Source organism: Phoenix dactylifera, chromosome 7 (assembly GCF_051530095.1).
Source record: "Phoenix dactylifera cultivar Ajwa chromosome 7, Ajwa_hap1_PhDact_Kaust_v1.1, whole genome shotgun sequence".
Lineage (NCBI taxonomy): Eukaryota > Viridiplantae > Streptophyta > Magnoliopsida > Arecales > Arecaceae > Phoenix > Phoenix dactylifera.
The window spans coordinates 21,729,902-21,750,953 of NC_143196.1; the positions used below are offsets into that span (position 1 = coordinate 21,729,902).

At 40.6% G+C, this 21,052-nt stretch overlaps 2 long non-coding RNA genes across 2 annotated transcripts; both read right to left on the reverse strand.

Moving 5' to 3' along the window:
- Positions 1 to 1,787: 1,787 nt before the first annotated feature.
- Positions 1,788 to 5,241, reverse strand: LOC148700163 (uncharacterized). The gene is made up of 3 exons (XR_015972779.2): positions 4,142 to 5,241; positions 3,107 to 3,205; positions 1,788 to 1,975 (listed from the first exon to the last, which is right to left on the reverse strand). It is a non-coding gene; the product is annotated as an uncharacterized LOC148700163 (long non-coding RNA).
- Positions 5,242 to 7,765: 2,524 nt separating this feature from the next.
- LOC149753171 (uncharacterized) lies at positions 7,766 to 9,739 on the reverse strand. The gene is made up of 3 exons (XR_016395840.1): positions 9,350 to 9,739; positions 8,067 to 9,246; positions 7,766 to 7,962 (listed from the first exon to the last, which is right to left on the reverse strand). It is a non-coding gene; the product is annotated as an uncharacterized LOC149753171 (long non-coding RNA).
- Between the last annotated feature and the right edge of the window lie 11,313 nt (positions 9,740 to 21,052).

Here is a 21,052-nt window from a genome sequence, read left to right on the forward strand (position 1 = left end):
CAGTTCGTTGCAATGGACAACATTGGCGTATCACTGCTATTGTAGTAAACAGCATAGGTACTATTACTGACAGCATATGATATATTTGTCTGTCCTATTCTAATTTAGTTTTGAACCTTGGTACAGAAGTTCATCCTAAGTTGGCCTTTGAATAGATTTCTGGGCCACCTCCCTGTTCTCTCAGCAATGCCAGGTGGGTTCGCCATCTCTTTCCCTCACAGATACACACACAACATAGATTTCCTTACATACGGAAGAATATGTGGTCTAAAGCAAAGAATATGAGTGGCATGTGATTCCCATGCACCTACAACATGATTTACCTTTACTAGGATTCTTATTTAAAAACTGCAACTAGATGTAGTTCACTAAGTTTGTTGTGAATTCTTACAAAAAGAATTCATTGTCACACTACCTAAGTTTGCTGTGAATTCTTACAAAAAGAACTGTAGAAGACACTACATTGACTCCTGCCTTGTAAGAGGATGCAGAACAGCTTTAGGAAAACTTTCAACAAGAATCTCATGGAAGCTGCACAAGGAAGACATGATAAACAAATGACAAAAGTGAATATAGATCAAATTGAAAATTTCCAGCTATTTACAACTTCATCAATGTATACGACAGGGAAAACCTGATATCATACTAGCAAAAAAAGAAGATGCAATTTTACGGGAAGTAGATAAGTAACTCATAAGAGATTGTGATTGATAAGGCAACCACTTAAGCTTATTCTATTTAAACATGAATTGAGACTCATAAAATTAAAACATAGCTACAAAATTAAACTAAATTAACAAATTAAAGGAGTAAAATAAATTATAGAATTTTTAATTTATTCAAAACCTATTTTAGTGTGACATGATATGTTTACTGTTATGCAACAATGGTAATTAATCTTAAAAGAAACATGTTGAATACTTCAAATGAACTGATGCAACAAGAGGTTCAACCATATAATGACTAATGAATCCAAAATCGAGTATAAGCAACTAATCAAGTATTAGTGAATTTGGTTGGCTGTAGCTAAGAAAGATAGAGTACCATAATAAAGATATCTAATCCACTCAACTAACAGGCCTAATATATTGACAACTCCATGATATTATGTATACTAGTTCCCCTTGCCATCGAGGTTCTTGCAAGGTGGTCGGTCAACATATAAGATCTGCCAAAGTGTTTTGGTACTGAGTGGAAGGCCTGGTGACCACCTCTATGATTACATTGAAGCAGATGTCCATGAAGAAATATATGAAGTCCTGATCATTTTCCTCCCAGTTTGAAATCCGTGTTTTGATTTAGAAATACATAACTGATATCAAAAGTACCATCATCAATATCGACAAAACCTTTTTCCCATCAAATAAGGTCGGCACCAGAGCTAACATTGAGAAGGCTCCATTAAAGAACTAAACAAAGTTTTATGACTGGTATCATATCAAAAGGATGTTTTCGATGCACATTTCCAGTACATCCAATAAAAAAAAAAGATCCTCTGTCAAATTTCATTTGTTTCACATAGTCATACTTTGTACAATGCATCAGCCATTCATAAATAAGTTCATAGAGGCCACTGAAACAAAGGATAGGCGCATGCATGAAATTCTAATCTCTCAATCATATTACTAAGCCCATGCGTGTCATTGTAAAGCAAAGCATCACGGTAATAATGTCACGCCCCCGAACCCATCACCCGGGTCCGGCACGCGACCGGCCGCATGATCCCTAGAGCAATGCCCTAAAGATCATGCAAGGCCTAAGATAAACAACAATTCCAATAATTCCAATAATTCCAATAAATGCCAAAATCAATAATTAATGGAATTCAATCAGATCCAACCAAAATGTACTGAATGATTACATAAATTCAAATGTCCATAAATAAGAGATAAATTGACTTCTAACTATCTAGCAGTCTGACTCAGATCGAGCTCACTTCTTGTCCCATCCGACAGATTCTACGAATCCAGTGCCTCTGAAAAAAAAAAATGGAAGTGTAGTATGAGCTTTTCCAGCCCAGTAAGAATCCCAACAGCCACACACAACAAAATCATAAAATAATCAAGTATCAAAATGTACATATCATTTCATCATTTCAAAAGCTCAACAAACAACAAATATATGTAATCAGTACATATACACCAATCCTTTTTCACATTATGTGATCCATTCCCGTATTACTCAGATTCCAAGTTTTCAAACTTTTCATTTCTGGCGTTGGACTAACCAAGATCATGTCCCAGTCCAAGACTGCACAAATCCCACGCATCAGCTCGTGGCAGCTATCCCACGCGTAAGCCCGTGGAGGCTATCCCACGCATCAGCTCGTGGTCGCTATCCTACGCATAAGCTCGTAGAGGCTATCCCACGCGTAAGCCCGTGGAGGCAATCCCACGCATCAGCTCGTGGCCGCTATCCGTAAGCCCGTGGAGGCTATCCCACGCATCAGCTCGTGGCCGCTATCCGTAAGCCCGTGGAGGCTATCCCACGCGTAAGCCCGTGGAGGCTATCCCACGCATCAGCTCGTGGCCGCTATCCGTAAGCCCGTGGAGGCTATCCCACGCATCAGCTCGTGGCCGCTATCCGTAAGCCCGTGGAGGCTATCCCACGCGTAAGCCCGTGGAGGCTATCCCACGCATCAGCTCGTGGCCGCTATCCGTAAGCCCGTGGAGGCTATCCCACGCGTAAGCCCGTGGAGGCTATCCCACGCATCAGCTCGTGGCCGCTATCCGTAAGCCCGTAGAGGCTATCCCACGTATCAGCTCGTGGCCGCTATCTCATGACAAGGTTAGTCCAACCCATATTACATGTCTAGTTTTACATGTTCAATCACATTCCCATCACATCACATATTTTCATAAATTTTCAAAAATATGTTATTTCTTCCCAAATGAATTTATCTCAATATATTCATTAAAACAACATGCACGCCTCATAGGTGCCGCATCAACACATAAACAATAACAACATAATAATGAAAATATGTTGACAAACATTCATCTCATATGTGTCATATCAGCTCACAAGCAATAACAACACAACCGTAAAATAAATCCAACGATAAATCAATATATGCATAGAAGTGCTCAGATGTAGGGATTCTTACTGAAATTGTAGACTGACTCAAACACAGTCCGAATCACAACCTACGCGCTGAGGTGCTGAGTCCCCTGATCAAAACCTCCTGGCTCTGCCGACTCTTCCTCTACAACATCAATTACAAATCACAAACTAAATCATTTAATATTTAAATATTCCAAACCATAATTGATATTTACTATGGAGTCCATAACCAGATCCCCAAACATCTCAATCTCTCCGAGTCTAAGGCAGTCGGGGTGGCCCGACTCCCACCCTTGTACCACCGGCCCATGTCGTCGCCAGCCGTGGCCGCTGCCACGCCGGCGACGATGGCCGGTCCCGATGAAAAGACCAAAAGAAGGGTGGATGATAGAGAAGGGTTCTTCCTCCACCTCTTTGGTCCAAGGGCAACAGCCGGGGTGGCTGTGCCCTCACCTTCCCCACCCTCGGCCACCATTGGCCGAACCATCGCCGGCCGCCCCTGCTGCAGTCACCGGTGATGGTGGCCGGCCAAGAGAAAGAGAGAAGAAGAAGTCTCTTCCTCTTCTTCTTCTTCTTCTTTTCCTTCTCCTCTTATTATTATTATTATTATATTCTTATTTTCCCTCCTTCTTTTTCTTCTTCTTCTTCTTCTCCTTCTTCTTCTTTCCAGCCGACACAGCCCCTCCCCCTTCCTCCATTTCTTCCACGGAAAGGCCACCGTGATGGTGGCTCGGCCCCCAACCGACGACACCCAGCCGCCGTCGCCGCCGCCGGTGGCCAACCGACGAGGGGAAGAGGAGGAGAGGATGGGATCACGAGGAAGAAGACCCCGGATCCATCTCTCCCCTTCTCCAATAAACCCTAGAAATCCCAAAATAATTCTCTCACAGTCCCGACCGACCACAATGCCATGGTTCTCGGCCAATCCCGGCGGCCGGCGGCAGCAAGATCCACAAGAGAGAGGCCGAAACAGGGGTACCCTGTTTCGGACTCTTCTCCGACCATTCACCGATCAAAACCCCCATCCAACATAGCCCTACCCCTAGCAAAGGAAGTACAAAGGACGAGCTATGCTTACCTCAGCCCGACGGGGTGCTCCGGCGACCTTTCCGGCGAGAGATGGGTGGAGGAATCCGTTAGCACAAGCACAGGTCCAAAGCTTTTTCTCCCGGTTTGTGGGGAAGGGAGGAGAGGCTTTCCGGCTTCCTCCATGGCCGGCCGGTTCACGGCTCCGGCGCTCGTCTCTTCCGGCGATCAAACCCCCCCTAACGCCGCCGCCGCTCCCTTGCACCCTCCCCCTCTTCCACGATCGTGCCTAGGGCACGATCTTAAAAGGGAGATGGGCCCGGTCTTTTCGGGCCGGCCCGTCTCTCTTTCTTTTTTTTTTTTTCTTTTTTTTTTTTCATGGGTATTACATACTCTCCCCCTTAAAAAAAATTTCGTCCTCGAAATTAACTTACTTGAAGCCTCAAACTTTAAAAATATGCATCCATCATATCATCACTGAGATCTTAAATAGTCTCCCTCTTGGAGTACCACTCTTAAGATTTTGACATACAAAAATCACAGCATCTCAAAACTTGATCCTTTTTATTTACCACACATAGTAAGTTCTTTTGATCTCCTTCAAAAGAATTCCAAACTTCCAACCTTAGATTAAAATGCCATAATTATATCCCAAGAAATTAATTTCTCTTGATTCTATACAGAGATCATAATTGGCTTAACAGAAATAGGAGAAATCTTTAGTATCAAATGCTCTTAATATTCTATAATCATTTTTCTTTTCTTTCTCCCACATCATTCCAACAAATAAGAGATCCATAGAATCAACAACATTCTCCTAAAACTAACTCAAGTATTTCATCATAATGCCTTTTAGATCAAATATTAATGATCTTAACTAGTTTCAAAATAAGTCAAACCACCACACTTCCGCTGCACACTCTGATTTAATTCATTTAATTCTTTAAAGTCACAAAATGATTTCTGACTAAAGTATCACTTTGCATTGAGACTAAGAAACTCCAAATTTCAAATTTCTAAGTAGAACTAGAGCAAAACCTCTAGATCTTTTTGTCCTCAATTTATATAGAGTGTACATACCATAACTAACCCCCAATCCTTTAGTCAAGTTTAAGGTCACTATGTGATCTCCACAACCTTCTTAGAATTCAAAATATCTAGGTTTAATTTAAAGGGGTAATTCTTGTATTCCCTTTGCAATGTAATTAGAAAAGCTACATTGATTTTTCTTCCAACAGAATTTACTTCAAATTCAATAGGTTAGAAGTCATTGAACCAATACACTATGATTAGAATTTAACTCGATCGATCTCCTGATCTTCCTTCACCAAAATTCTTAACATCCATCAGTAATGCTATATATGATAATTCATGTAAGTATCTCATGACCGAAGTCTCTACTCAATATGACATTTATTAGTGGCTTCATCAATAATGACAAAAGATCCCTGCTCAAGTCTTAAACCTAGGCTTGAGTTTTAAATTAACACATCAAATAGTCTTCTACAATTATAAGTAAAATCCAGTAGCCCAATCCAAACATGAGAATTCAAATAATTAGAATTCTCCCATCAATATGCATACTCTATGGCCTCAAAATAATCAAATAGCACTGAATCTAATTGTCATGTCCAAAGTGATCATAACCTTAAGCTATGATATATTTCTGTCACGATCCCTAGTGATCTTAAACATATGCTCAGATTCCAACTGGTCACATTTTCCAATAATCTTAAACCTCAAACTTTAGTGCCACTAAGGCCACAGTCCCTAGTGGTCTTAAACCTTAGATTATAATATCATTCTTGTTACAATCTCAGGTGATTATAAACCAAATCTCTGATAGTTTTTCTATCATAATTCTCCACTGATACTCACCTGAACATAAACCCTAGGATACCTTAACCTTAAGCTCTGATACCACTCTGTCACGTGCCGGACCCGGGTGACGGGTTCGGGGCGTGACAGAGAATGAAAATATGTTGATAAAAATTCGTCTCATGTGTGTCATATCAGCTCACAAGCAATAACAACACAACCGTAAAATAAATCCAACGATAAATCAATATATGCATAGAAGTGCTCAGATGTAGGGATTCTTACTGAAATTGTAGACTGACTCAAACACAGTCCGAATCACAACCTACGCGCTGAGGTGCTGAGTCCCCTGATCAAAACCTCCTGGCTCTGCCGACTCTTCCTCTACAACATCAATTACAAATCACAAACTAAATCATTTAATATTTAAATATTCCAAACCATAATTGATATTTACTATGGAGTCCATAACCAGATCCCCAAACATCTCAATCTCTCCGAGTCTAAGGCAGTCGGGGTGGCCCGACTCCCACCCTTGTACAACCGGCCCATGTCGTCGCCAGCCGTGGCCGCTGCCACGCCGGCGACGATGGCCGGTCCCGATGAAAAGACCAAAAGAAGGGTGGATGATAGAGAAGGGTTCTTCCTCCACCTCTTTGGTCCAAGGGCAACAGCCGGGGTGGCTGTGCCCTCACCTTCCCCACCCTCGGCCACCATTGGCCGAACCATCGCCGGCCGCCCCTGCTGCAGTCACCGGCGATGGTGGCCGGCCAAGAGAAAGAGAGAAGAAGAAGTCTCTTCCTCTTCTTCTTCTTCTTCTTTTCCTTCTCCTCTTATTATTATTATTATTATATTCTTATTTTCCCTCCTTCTTTTTCTTCTTCTTCTTCTTCTCCTTCTTCTTCTTTCCAGCCGACACAGACCCCTCCCCCTTCCTCCATTTCTTCCACGGAAAGGCCACCGTGATGGTGGCTCGGCCCCCAACCGACGACACCCAGCCGCCGTCGCCGCCGCCGGTGGCCAACCGACGAGGGGAAGAGGAGGAGAGGATGGGATCACGAGGAAGAAGACCCCGGATCCATCTCTCCCCTTCTCCAATAAACCCTAGAAATCCCAAAATAATTCTCTCACAGTCCCGACCGACCACAATGCCATGGTTCTCGGCCAATCCCGGCGGCCGGCGGCAGCAAGATCCACAAGAGAGAGGCCGAAACAGGGGTACCCTGTTTCGGACTCTTCTCCGACCATTCACCGATCAAAACCCCCATCCAACATAGCCCTACCCCTAGCAAAGGAAGTACAAAGGACGAGCTATGCTTACCTCAGCCCGACGGGGTGCTCCGGCGACCTTTCCGGCGAGAGATGGGTGGAGGAATCCGTTAGCACAAGCACAGGTCCAAAGCTTTTTCTCCCGGTTTGTGGGGAAGGGAGGAGAGGCTTTCCGGCTTCCTCCATGGCCGGCCGGTTCACGGCTCCGGCGCTCGTCTCTTCCGGCGATCAAACCCCCCCTAACGCCGCCGCCGCTCCCTTGCACCCTCCCCCTTTTCCACGATCGTGCCTAGGGCACGATCTTAAAAGGGAGATGGGCCCGTTCTTTTCGGGCCGGCCCGTCTCTCTTTCTTTTTTTTTTTTTTCTTTTTTTTTTTCATGGGTATTACAAATAACCAGCTGATGCTCCCTCTAGCTTGCTCTCCTTGTTTGCTTCTGGTACGTTAATCTTCAAGATTTTACAAAACCTAAGTAGTTAAAAATTTTAGCTATCTATAATGGTTTCAAAAATAAGCAGATGAGACGATAGAGCAATACAAAAGCTCAATATATAAAACACTGACATGTATCAGACTACGATCTTAGATATTTAGCAACAGAAATTCAAAATACCCAGGACGTCTACGTCATCCGTGTCTGGACGATCTGCAGGTGGGGCATGCTCAGACTGGGACCCGGACTGAGTATGGGGCACATCAGGCTGCTGGGAACGATCAGAAGTAGATCCCACGGATGTGTGCTGAAACTCAATATTTCTGAAACGTTTTCCTCGCGGCATGTTGTAATCTAGTATACACAAAAAAGAATCAATATTAGTTAAAAATTAAATCCATAGAAATAATTTATGAATTGCAAAATAATTTAATGCATAAAAGTAATGTTTTTCTTACCATTAAGAAACTAGCCAGCTCTCATTCAATATCCATCCTAACCAAACTAGTAGAATTCAGTTCATCAATTGGCGGAACATTAAAAGGCATACACTGAGTATAAGTCTCATCATCCTTCTCTGCTAACCCTTTTCCCATATCATACAAGTCCCTAGGTTTAGTCTTAATAACAACAGACCAATCTTTATCCTTCAAGTCTTGCATGAAGAACACTTGTTGAGCTTGAGATGAAAAAACAAATGGGTCATCTTTCAATAGCACACCAGTATGTATCAACCTTAAAAAATTTACTAGTGTGAAGCCATTTATATCTTGCTTCAAACCTCTAGATGAGTTTATATCCACCCAATCACATCGAAATAATACTACCTTAAAGTTTCGTAATAATCTAACTCATAAACATCTGTTAGGGCACCATAATAAATTTTTCCGTCCGCCTCAACCCTAACTCCACTATTTTGGATTTTTCTAAATTTTTCACATTTTTTTGTATAAAATTTAAAACCATTTATAATGAACCCATCATATCTGTTGACAATATTGTTCGGACCTCGAGCAAGGACTATTAATTCATTGGAACAATGTCTCTCCATCATAATCGGTACCTAAAAAAATTTAAGTTGGATAATAATTAATTTTTCAAAGTTCCAATCGTAGAATATAATAAAAGATCTAATAGAATTCAACGTCTAACCTGTTTTAATAACCATTCAGGAAATAACTCAACCAACCATCTTTGCTCAATCCTTGGGGTAGGATGAATGTTATTGTTGGCGCTTCGCTGAGCCACTAAAAAATCTCTGCACGAGAAATAATTTATTTGTTTTGAATATTATATCTGATATGACAGTAAATTGTGATTTCTTATAACCATACTGACCTGCGATACTCGGATATTAAGTCACTGTGAAGTAAGACATAACGATGTGCCTGTGCCAATAATTTGTGATGAACTACAGTACTTTCAGCTTTCCCCACAAATCTTCCACCAGATGAGAACTTGTACTCCTCTGCATTATGTATAATATCGTAATTCTTTTGTGGTCGATTAAAAGCAGTTTCAACTCCTTCAAGGTATCTCGAGCAAAATATCAAACACTTATCAGCAATATATCCCTCCGCAATCGATCCTTCGGGATAGGCTAAATTGCGTACATATTCCTTTAAGCGCACAAGATACCTTCAACAAAAAATTTTAGTGCTCAACATCAACATCGACGAAGATAATAGAATATATATTCATATTAATAATAAATATGGACATTCGAGTTTAAGAATATCACCTCTCAATAGGATACATCCAACGATAGTGAACCGGTCCACCAAGTTTAGCTTTCCCAACCAAGTGAATGACTAGATGAACCATAATAGTAAAAAAACCAGGAGGAAAGATCTTCTCCATATGGCACAGTGTTAGTGCAACATTAGACTCCAATTGATCAAGCTCCTTGGGATCAAGAACTTTGGAACATAATGCCTTAAAGAAGGATGATAACTGAGACACAATTGCAAGAACTTGTTTATGTGTTGATGATCTTAAAGCCAATGAAAAGATATCTTGCATCAAAATATGGCCATCGTGACTTTTAAGATTCGTAAGTTTTCGCTCTTTAAGATTAACGCATCTTGAAATATTCGATGCATACCCATCTGGAACCTTCAGCTTTTTCAAAACCATTAGAAAAAGATCTTTCTCTGGAGTAGACATTGTGTAACATGCAGGAGGTATAAAATATTTATCATTGGGTTGTTCTTTCGGATGAAGCTCTTGTCTTATGCCCATGTCTTTCAAATCAAGACGCGCTTTCAAGTTGTCTTTAGTCTTTCTTTTAATATTTAACATTGTTCCAATCAAGTTATCACACACATTCTTTTCTATATGCATGACATTAAGATTATGTCGAAGAAGATTATACTCCCAATAAGGTAATTCAAAAAAAATGCTCCTTTTTTTCCATAACTGCTTCTGTGTAGATACCAAGTTTGTGCCATTGTCATTTTTCTGTCCATAAATGCTGTCATCATTCTCGAAGTTGTCAGCGTCCTCAAAAACCTGTGTTATTGAGCTGCCAACATCCCCCCTTCCCCGCTTCTTTGAACTGTTGAATGCCTTACCAGGTATATAGTTAGTGCCATGAGTTTGTTTAAGAACTTCAGTTCCAGTTGGTGGAATAGGTGCAGATCGCAACTCTATAGTACCATCAAACTGATTATTCTGATGTCGAAATGGATGATTTGCTTCTAACCATCTTTGATGACCCATATAACAGAATTTTCCTCCATATTTTAACCAATATGAATGAGTTGAATCTCCACAAGAAGGGCATGCAATACGCCCCTTAGTGCTCCAACCGGATACATTAGCATATGCAGGAAAATCATTGATTGTCCAGATAAGAGCTGCATGCAATTTGAATGTTCGGCCAGTGAAAGCATCAAATGCATCAACACCCTGCCATAACTTTTTCAATTCATCTATTAAAGACTGCAGAAAAATATCTATATCATTACCTGGGCTCTTATCACCGGGAATAACCATTGATAGAATGAGTGAAGACTGTTTCATATACATCCATGGTGGCAAATTATATGGAACCAAAACAACTGGCCAAGTGCTGTATATAGAACTCATCGTTCGAAATGGATTAAATCCATCAGTTGCCAAACCTAGCCTTACACTGCGAACATCAGAAGCAAATTCATGATGCCTATCATCAAATACTTTCCATGCTAAACTATCCGCTGGATGTCTTAACATTTCATCCCTTGTACGTCCTTCATCATGCCATCTCATTAAGGAAGCCGTTTTTGATGATGCATACATCCTTTTCAATCTAGGTATGAGAGGAAAATACCTCAAAACTTTAGCCGAAATTTTTTTAGACTGTGCAGCATCCACTTCATTTGACAAATCATGCTTGTCTTCATTTTATTTTTTTCATCATGAAGACCCACATGTTCGGCACGAATCTTCATTAATATTATCACCACAATATAAAATATAGTCATTTGGACAACTATGTATCTTCTCATATCCAAGATTCAAGTCTTTTACTAGTTTTTTGGCTTCATAAGAAGTTGACGGCAAAATAACACCTTCTGGAAATGCATCTTTTAATAATTGAAGAAGCATAGTAAAAGACTTTTCTGACCATTCATTCAAATATTTCAAATGGAATAAATGCACCATAAAAGAAATCTTCGTAAAATTCTTACAACCCGGATATAGTTCTTTATCACAATCTTTCAGCAAGTTATGATACCAAGTTGTGTTATCTTCAGAGTCTATAAGTTCCTCAACATATATAGATTCAGTAACGGTATACTCATCACCTATTGGAGCTCCTTCTTGCTCTCCACTAAAATATGTTAAATTTCTAATATTATGTTCAAGAGCATCTCTGAGTAAGCCCCTCATATCATCTTCTACAACAGGATTTCTGTCTGTGTTACTAGATCCAACACTAGCAATGTGTTCTATAATTAAGGGTTGGTTAGATGAAGACGACAATTTAGACTCTCCATGAAATATCCATTCTGTATAACCCTTCAGAAAACCATTCCATACCAAATGTTCTTCAACAATTTGTGGAGCGATAGCGTAACAATTTACACATTTTTGACATGGATAAAAAATATTCCCATTCATTTCAGATTTCTCAAAAGCAAATTTAACGAAATTTTGAACTCCATTCAAATATTCGGCACTGGATCTCGACTTATTTATCCAACTTTTGTCCATTCTATTAAAATACTGATTGAACTGCAAGTAATATAAAAAAATAATAAACGAAATTAGGGCATGAATCACCAATACGAAATTAGGGTATGAATCACCAATTTAAACAAGGTGTTTGCACAAAAACCTAGTCTATTTGAATATTGCCAAAACAGGTCACTTTTTTTTATTTTTGCAGAATTTGTCCATCTAAAACTTTACTAGACCATAATGGCCACATACACAAAGGAACGCACACATTTAGCTCAATGATGCCAAGATACTGCTAATGGGTGCACAGATTAATACAAGCTAATGCACATGTAAAATTGTTATTAGCATAGTCATAACAGTAGGCAGATAATGGTCCGGCAAAGCCAAAAATGAACTTTTCTAGTTTAAGAATACTTGAATAGGATTTTCTGCCAAATTTTATGTAAAAATAAGAATGTAAAAACATACATTTGTGGTACCCCATTTATGAATTTAACATGTGTACAAATACATAGATCTAAACATAATAGATTATTGGCAGCTGAATTTGAGGATCCACAATGTTGATCATGAACTACAACATTGAAAATATCCAAAACCCAAAAAGTATGTCTTTAAGAACAATTACCCACGCATCATTGGTCAGAAAACATATGATATCAATAATTCTATCATGTTAAAATGGATAACAGTGCATACAGATTTTGGTTACACAAAAGATTATGAGCATATTAAGACATGCCTGAGCCAAAATTCAATAAAAACAAATGATTTATTATTTCTGGGTATTTTTTCCTTAATGTTGCATATCAACAAAGGATACTCTGTTCAAAATATTCATCATTGATTTTGCACTGGAAGAGACTAGTGTTCCTCGTTCTCTACACAGGCACATGCATTGGATTCTGTATGCAAGCGCATGCACATATTTCCAAGTTCTTGCCACATATCCTCTAAGCAAGGTTGTATTAATATCTGAAAGCATCCATATCCAAAACTATCCTAATGCATCCAATACACACACTCTCAATTCTCTTAAAGAGAACAAGACATGAATTGTTATGTTTGTTCTATGCTAGATGTAACTAGATTGTTCAATCATCCCATCTTACAGCAAGTATCCTGCGTAAAAAAGTGCAGAAGACTGGAAGTATTAGTCTTATTGTTCATGGACATGACATCTTCAATCTAAAGTAACTATCAAGTTGCACACTTCATAGAAGGGCATTCACCATTTAATCATTTCTTTCACGATAATCTTTCCCAAACCAATGGTCTCACCTCTTAATGATCCTCAATTCAAAGTTTTATTCACTTCTAGTTTTGCCAATTTACTCCTCATCTGCTGACAGTGTTTTTAGAAGAATATAAAAGAAATAAGCAAGCTATGTCAAATCTACACAAAGAAATACTCCAATGGGGTAGATTCAATTACATCAAGAGTTAGCGTAAACAAAATTAGTCAATGGAAATCATATCGTATTGTATATTGTATTACAAGCAAATACCCAATACACCCATATATAACATACCAATTTTCTCAACTTGAAAATACCATACAGACTGACATCTTTAACATTAGTAGTAAAAAGAAATAATTAGGACAAGAAAAATGATGGTCAACCAGGGTAGCACTTCTAATTCCAAAATGTGCAAATTAGGAGATAGTTCTTTATAAATTATTATAAAAGTTACTTTCATTTCTGAATTTAGCAAAATGTTTTAAAAAAAAACAGAATGGAAAATGCCTTTGTTGTATAATTTTCCAACATTAAATGCTACAATATAATTATACCAAGTGACTCCATCTAATCAGTATGAAGGTACATACTCTTTGTTGTTTATTATAGGCATTTGAGATTAATATATTTTAGAAAATGTAATTTGGCTAGATGTCAATTAGTTGAGATTATCGCAATGTAACTTTCACCATATAAAATTCAAACGTTAGATTTAGATGGCATCATAAAGATCATTTATTTTTATCAAAGTTTATTCTCGCAAGTTCATTAGGAGATACAACATCTGAATTATTCCTCATGATAATAGTCCTAAATGCTGTCCTTGAGATGATCGGAGAAGAAACTACTACAAAATCTAACATTAGTTGCTTAAACTGTTGAACCCATGACTTAGAACAAGAGAGTAAATGGTTGCAGTGTTACTTTAAGGTTCTCCCTCTCAAATACACTCTCATTTCTCATCTCTCATCTCATCTTTAACTTTTTTTTTACTCCACTGCCTACTTTTTTACCTTGTAAAAGTGCTACTTCATTTCAGTTCTCACTATCCCTTTAACTTGGGTTTCAGCATGGTATTGCGAACAACCCTAAAACTAAAATAAACATGGAAAGAACAGGAGAAGCATTCGGTGTACCAGGCTTGGACTAAACAATCAATATGCAATTAATAAATGTTAAAAGAGAGTATGAGGATCACTTACCTCAGACGACGGCGAGGCGAGGTCGACGGCGGCCGAGTAGCTAGGGCTCGCGATGGAGGTTTGATGTCGGCGCGCAGCTAGGGCATCGACCGAGAGAGGATGAGGAGAGGGGGTCGGGCGAGCGTTAAAAACAAGAAGAAAACAAACAGGAGGAGGAGGAGGAGGAGGAAGAGGAGGAGGAGGAGGCTTACCTCAGACGACGGTGAGGTCGACGGCGGCGGAGAAGCGAAATCTTCGATCGCCGATCAGGGATAGCGATGGAGGTGAGATCAGTTTGATGTCGGCGCGTAGCTAGGGCATCGACCGAGAGAGTATGAGGAGAGGGGGCCGGGCGAGCGTTAAAAACAAGAACAAAACAAAGAAGAGGAGGAGGACGAGGAGGAGGAGGAGGAGGAGGAGAAGGAGGAGGCTTACCTCAGAGGAGGAAGACGACAGCGGGGAAGCTACGGCTTGCGATGGAGGTGAGAAGTCGGCGCGCGCACAGGTAGGGCATCGATCGATAGAAATGGAGGAGAGGGGGCCGGGCGAACGGTTGGAGGGTTTTATGTTTTCTAACGACGCTTTTAAGCGTCGTCATTTCTCAATCTTTTACCGACGCTTTAACGCGTCGTCGGTTCTTTAGATTTACCGACGCTTACTAAAAGCGTCGGCAAAGGTTGGCGCTGAGCCAAACTTTTCCGACGCTTTCCCCTAGCGTCGGAAAAACTGAGTCGGCAAAACTCACATTTGTTGTAGTGAACATTTTATGGAGATGAAGAATATTGCAACACAATTAAATGGTATAAAGGTTTCTATATCTGATAACTTTTTTAGTCTAATTTTTTCTCACTTGTCTCCATATGAATATAATCTCTTTAAAGTCTCTTTCAATTTACACAATAAGGAATGGATGGTTAATGAATTGCCGACCAAATATGTGCAAGAGGAGAAGAGATTAAAAGGACAAGTAGAGAATATGAATCTTGTTTCACATTAGAAGGGGAGGAAGTAGCCAAAAGATGTACGTAAATGAAAGGAAAAAAAGCATTTGCAGTGGCTTCAAACATAGATAGCAATAGAGTTATTGTTTCTTTTGTAAAAAGAATAGATACTTGAAAAAGAACTGCAAAAAAGTGGAAGCAAAAGAAAAGTCCCCTTTACTCTTATATATGTCTGGAATAAAAATTAATAAATATTTGAAATTCTGCCTTGTAATTGACTCTAGTACATCTATGTGAATTGCTAATAATTTATAGAGCTTGCTATCTAGATGACCTTCAAATACAGGAAATCAAGCATGTTCAAATTTAAGTTATCAAGATGTATATTATACGGATCTTACCTAGTCAAGAGGCATATTATAGGGATTATTCTTCCTTCTTGCAACCACTTTCTATATTTATATCAAATCAAATCCTAGCACATTATAAAGAATATTTTTTCCCATATTTGTAAAATTATATGACCTTCTCAGCAAGAAATGAATGTATATATATTAAAGGGATTCTCAGAACGTATAGAACAGAGAAGAGCTGAGAGGAAAAGAGAATTGCTGTATTAGGCTTCTCTCACTAAAACATTACATTCCTCTCACTGGCACGGCACGAGCTACAGTGCTCGGCTACAGTGCCTTACTTCAGTAAAAAATTAAACAATGCTTACAAGAATCAAGTATTTATAGACTTGTGAAGAGCTGCCCTGCTGAATCTTGCTCTGGAAGAAACCTGGTAACTTGCAGGGGAAGAAGATAAGCTTGGTATCTTGCTGGGGAAGAAAAAGAAGCCAGCTGTGGTGGAGTGCCAGCTGCCCAGCTGAGTAGAAAATTCTAGAATCGATCTTCAGCCGGCTGTGTTGCTGAGATGATGATAGTTGATAGGCCCCCTCAAGCCGAGGATACTGGAAGAATCCAAAGCTTGGTTGTAAGAAGAAGATGACGCTGAGTTGAAAGGGGCTTCGTGAATATGTCAGCCGGTTGATCAGAAGAGGTGATATAAGACAGGTGAACTTCTTTGGAGAGTACCTTTTCACGAATGAAATGATAGTCTATCTCTATGTGCTTGGTGCGAGCATGGAAGACCGGGTTATTGGCAAGAGACATGGTTGAAACGTTGTCACAGAAGATCTCAGTAGGCATTGTGAATTTGCTAATTAGTTCGGATAGTAGTCTGCAAAGCCAAATTATTTCAGAGGCTGCTACTGCAAGTGCGCGATACTTGGCTTCTGTGGAGGACGTGGCAACTGTGGGTTGTTTTTTTGCACACCAGGAAATTAGATTAGAGCCTAGGTAGATGCAGAAGCCAGATGTTGAGCGTCTATCTGAAGTATTCCCTGCCCAGTCTGCATCGCTGAATGCAGTTAGGACCAATGGGCTGGGAACGTAGGTCAGTGAGTAGTCTAGAGTACCCTTGATGTAGCGAAGAACCCTTTTAAGTTGTTGAAAGTGAACTTGTAAAGGGTTATGCATGAACTGACAAAGGAAGTTTGTTGCAAATGATATGTCAGGTCTGGTCACAGTAAGATATTGCAGTGACCCAGCCAGACTTCGATGGAAATCTGGATTGGAGAAGGGAGTGGAGTCCTCTGAAGCTATGCAAGATGATGTAGAGAGAGGAGATGTGAGTGGCTTACAGTCTTGCATCCCTGCTTTTTTCAAGAATCCTAGTGGCATATGTCCTCTGACTCAGGATAACACCACTATCAGTGTAGGTTGCAGAAATGCCCAAGAAATAAGAGAGCTGACCCAGATTTTTCATCTTAAATTGGAGGTGAAGTTGGGCAATCAAATCAGAAGTAGCAGAGGGATCATTTCCAGTGACAAGAATGTCATCAACATATATGAGAACATAAATTTGAATGCCAGTCTGCTGATATAGAAGAAGTGAGGGATCAGCCGAACTTGTTCGAAAGCCCTTGTTGAGTAAGAATTCGGACAGAGTAGCGTACCATTGACGAGGGGCTTGTTTGAGACCATATAAAGCCTTCTTGAGCCTGCAAATGTGATTGAGAAATACAGGGTCCGCAAAACCTTGCGGCTGTTCCATGAAGACAACTTCATCAAGCTTCCCATGCAAGAAGGCGTTGGATACATCTAACTGTGTGATCTGCTATTTGTATGTGAGAGCTAGTGTGATGAGTGCTCGAATGGTTGGGAACTTTGCTACAGGGCTAAAAGTTTCAGCGTAATCAAGTCCATACTCTTGTTTAAATCCTTGAGCCACTAGCCTTGCCTTATGCCTTGCAATAGAGCCATCAAAATTCTTTTTTAGCTTGAATGTCCAGCGGCAACCCAGTACATGTTGATTTGGTAGTCTCGGGACTAGATCCCATGTTTGTTGATCCATTAGAGCAGTGATCTCTTGAGACATAGCCGTCCGATGCAAGGTGAATGGAAACAAGAGATGTGATTCTTGTAACCAGGAACTTGAGTTTTGGAGAGAATATCGAGTCGGATGAGTGTTGAACTTCATCCGATCGAACTGCATTTACTGAATTCGGGGATGTCATTGACTCTTCTGCAGTGTCTGCCGCTGAGAGTAGTTACTTGGGGTGGGATATAGAGATTCGAGTGATAGTTGGGAAGAAGGAGGGTGGGAAGTTGATGGAAGGGAGGACCGCCTGCTCTGATACCATAAAGGGATTCTCAGAACGTATAGAACAGAGAAGAGCTGAGAGGAAAAGAGAACTGATGTATTAGATTTCTCTCACTAAAACATTACATTCCTCTCACTGGCACGGCACGAGCTACAGTGCCTTACTTCAGTAAAAAAATTAAACAATGCTTACAGGAATCAAGTATTTATAGACTTGTGAAGAGCTGCCCTGCTGAGTCTTGCTCTGGAAGAAACCTACTAGCTTGCAGGGGAAGAAGACGAGCTTGGTATCTTGCTGGGGAAGAAGAAGAAACCAGCTATGGTGGAGTGCCAGCTGCCCAGCTGAGTAGAGAATTCTAGAATCGATCTTCAGCCGGCTGTATTGCTGAGATGATGATAGTTGATATATATTTGTGTGAGATACTGGGCTGAAGTCGGCAGCTCCAGCTTCAGCCCAATGCCCCTTTTGCAAGGGGCAGAGCAGGGGATTGCAAACGCGATCCCCCTCCGCCAGCCACTTCAGCCCAACGCCCCTTTTGGAAGGGGCAGAGCAGGGGATCGCAAACGCGATCCCCCTCCGCTTTCTCCGGGCGCGATGGGAGCGGAGGCGCCGCAGACAATTCGCGGTAGCCCCGCGGCCGTTTTGTGGCCGCTCCACATCCGCACGGGTGGCCATTGATCACGGCCACCGCGAGAATCATGGTGGTCCACCGTTCGAATTGGGGGCCTATTAAAAACCCCCCATTCTTCTTCCTCTATGATTGCTCCACCACCGATCCTCTCCCCCCTCTCTTCCTTGCTTCTCCTTCTTCTCCAGTGACCGCATGCGCCACTTCAATTGAGTTCAGCCATCCCGGGAGACAAGCTCCTTTGATTTTCTTATTCTCCTATTTTTCGATCTAGTTTGGCCGTTGGAAGCCCCACCGCCATCGCCGCTGCTAGCTGTCGGATCGAGCCACCTGCGGCCGGGATCCACCGCCTTCGTCGACCGCTGGTAAGCCCCTTCTTTTTCTCTTTATTCCGTTGCTAAACCGCCTCGAGTTCTTCCCTTTGTTTTGGCCCCAAACCGAGACCATGCTCGGTTGTCTTCACGCGGGAGCCGTAGCGGCTGCCGGCCGCCACTGCGATGGCTGACCGTCGATCGAGCGAGAAAGGGGGGCTTACTCGTGACGATGTCGGGCAGGGTGTCATGGCCCCCGGCCACCTAGGTCGGCCCCCCCACCGGATCTCCCTTCACTCTTCCCCTTCCCCTCCCGTTCTTCCATCTCCCCTGTCCATGGGGAGCTTGTTGAGGAAGAAGGCCCACTGTGGGCCGTGAGCACTATGATGGGCCGTTGGGCCCTGTCCACTGCAGGCCCAACTTGGGCCCACTTCAGTCCGGTTGGGCCCAGTTGGGTAGTACCCTTGTGGGCCCAACTTGGGCCCAGTCCAGATCCGAACCCGGAACCCAAAATCTGGAACACGAAACTCGAAATCCGAACCCAAAATCCAATGGTATTATTTTTGATTTTTGCTTAGCTCTGAAATTAACAAAGAAATTAATTAAATTTAAACAGGTGAACCTGATCCGCCTACCTGAAGTAGAAGTTAAGCGAGAAGAGGTAAGTAACTTAATGCTTCAAAGTGCATTTTCTAAATTATTTGATAAATTGATTGAATTTTGAAATATGTTCTATAATTAGTAAAATGGGTCTGGCATGTTAAATTTCATTTAAAAATTTTGTTATATGCTCTGGAATCCGTAAACTATGACTGGGCAATTTATGAAATCTATTTTTATATATATGCATTCTCAACATGGCTATGATCTGTCCTACTCTGTTCTGGCCCCGCCAATAAGGATTATACGTTGGACCTGTCGATTTGTAATCTGTGAGAAACCGGTTTTGACACCATGCCACCGGTGATTAGAATAGTAGTTTCTGGACACCGGTTGCCATCGATGGGTAAATATAGTGGATTTGACACTTTTGTGCAACACCGGCTGCCATCGGTAGATAAAAATAGTGGATTTGGCACTTTGTGCAACCTATGCCACTGGGTTACGTGGCCGTAGCCTATTATGTTGAAATTCTAGTATCAGAGTTTTTATAAAAATAAAAATAAGTTTTGAAAAAAAGAAAAACAATGTTATTTGTGATATATTACCTAGTTATTATTTTGTATTTTGATCTGATATGCTCTGACCCCACTCTGAGGTATTTTGTTGCTTACTGGGCTACTGCAGCTCATTATCTTATTTTCTCTATTTTCAGATCCAGAGGCTTGATCGCACGGGATTGGAGAGTGTGTTAGATTTCCGACGATTCCTTCAGTTTTTGGTCCTTTAGTTAGATTAGCTTAGAGTATTTGACTTATGTCAGCATATGTTATTTGAAATTTTGTAAGACTGCTTTTGAATGACTTTAATTATTTATGTCAATTTTAAGCATTTGTTATTAATCCTTAAATAAGTTTTAAGTATCTGTGATTGCTTCGATATGATCAGCTGCCTTGCATGCCTGTGCGGCCCGCCGTGCGGGCGTACGGCGTCTGCCGTGCCTCGGGCTCGGGGTGTGACAGATTTGGTGGTATCAGAGCTCAGGTTTCAGATTCCTAGGGATTGTATTTGAAATAGTCGGATGGAGCTTAAGTTTTAGGATCTTTAGGATTCATCGAAAAGTTTGAGAAATGGGTGGACATTAAGCCATTAGACAAAGGAATTTATTTGCTTTTGCTATTAATAAGTTTATGTTATTTTATTAGTAATTTTGAAATGCTAAAATTAGAATGCAACCTAATTATGGTCGTAACCGAAGTGTGAATAAGCGATTCTGAGAGTTTTCTTGGTAGAGCAATTTGTATTTCAAATTATGATTAATCGGATTTTGACTAAATTAAGTGAAGAATATTAGTCATGGGATATTATTGTGTAACACAATTATTTTAGAAGTTTAACTTGATATCACTGTGGATATTGCCTCTAGTTCAAGTTAATTATTTTGGTGGCAAGTTAAGGTTCATTTATAAAAAGTTGTTTAAAGTTTGGACTAGAAAATATTTTATAATATTCATTGAAATATTCTTCGAGGATTGAAATCTGTATGTTGATCATGTATGAAAATCTTGTGTAGATAGAAAACATATTTGGGATGAAATTCTAGAATTTTTCTTTGGCTTTACCTAGAATTTGAAATTTTAGATCTTTTCAAATTACAATGCAGATTGGTATTTTAATTGGAAGTGATTTAGTAAATTATGAGATAAATTATGAGAATATTGG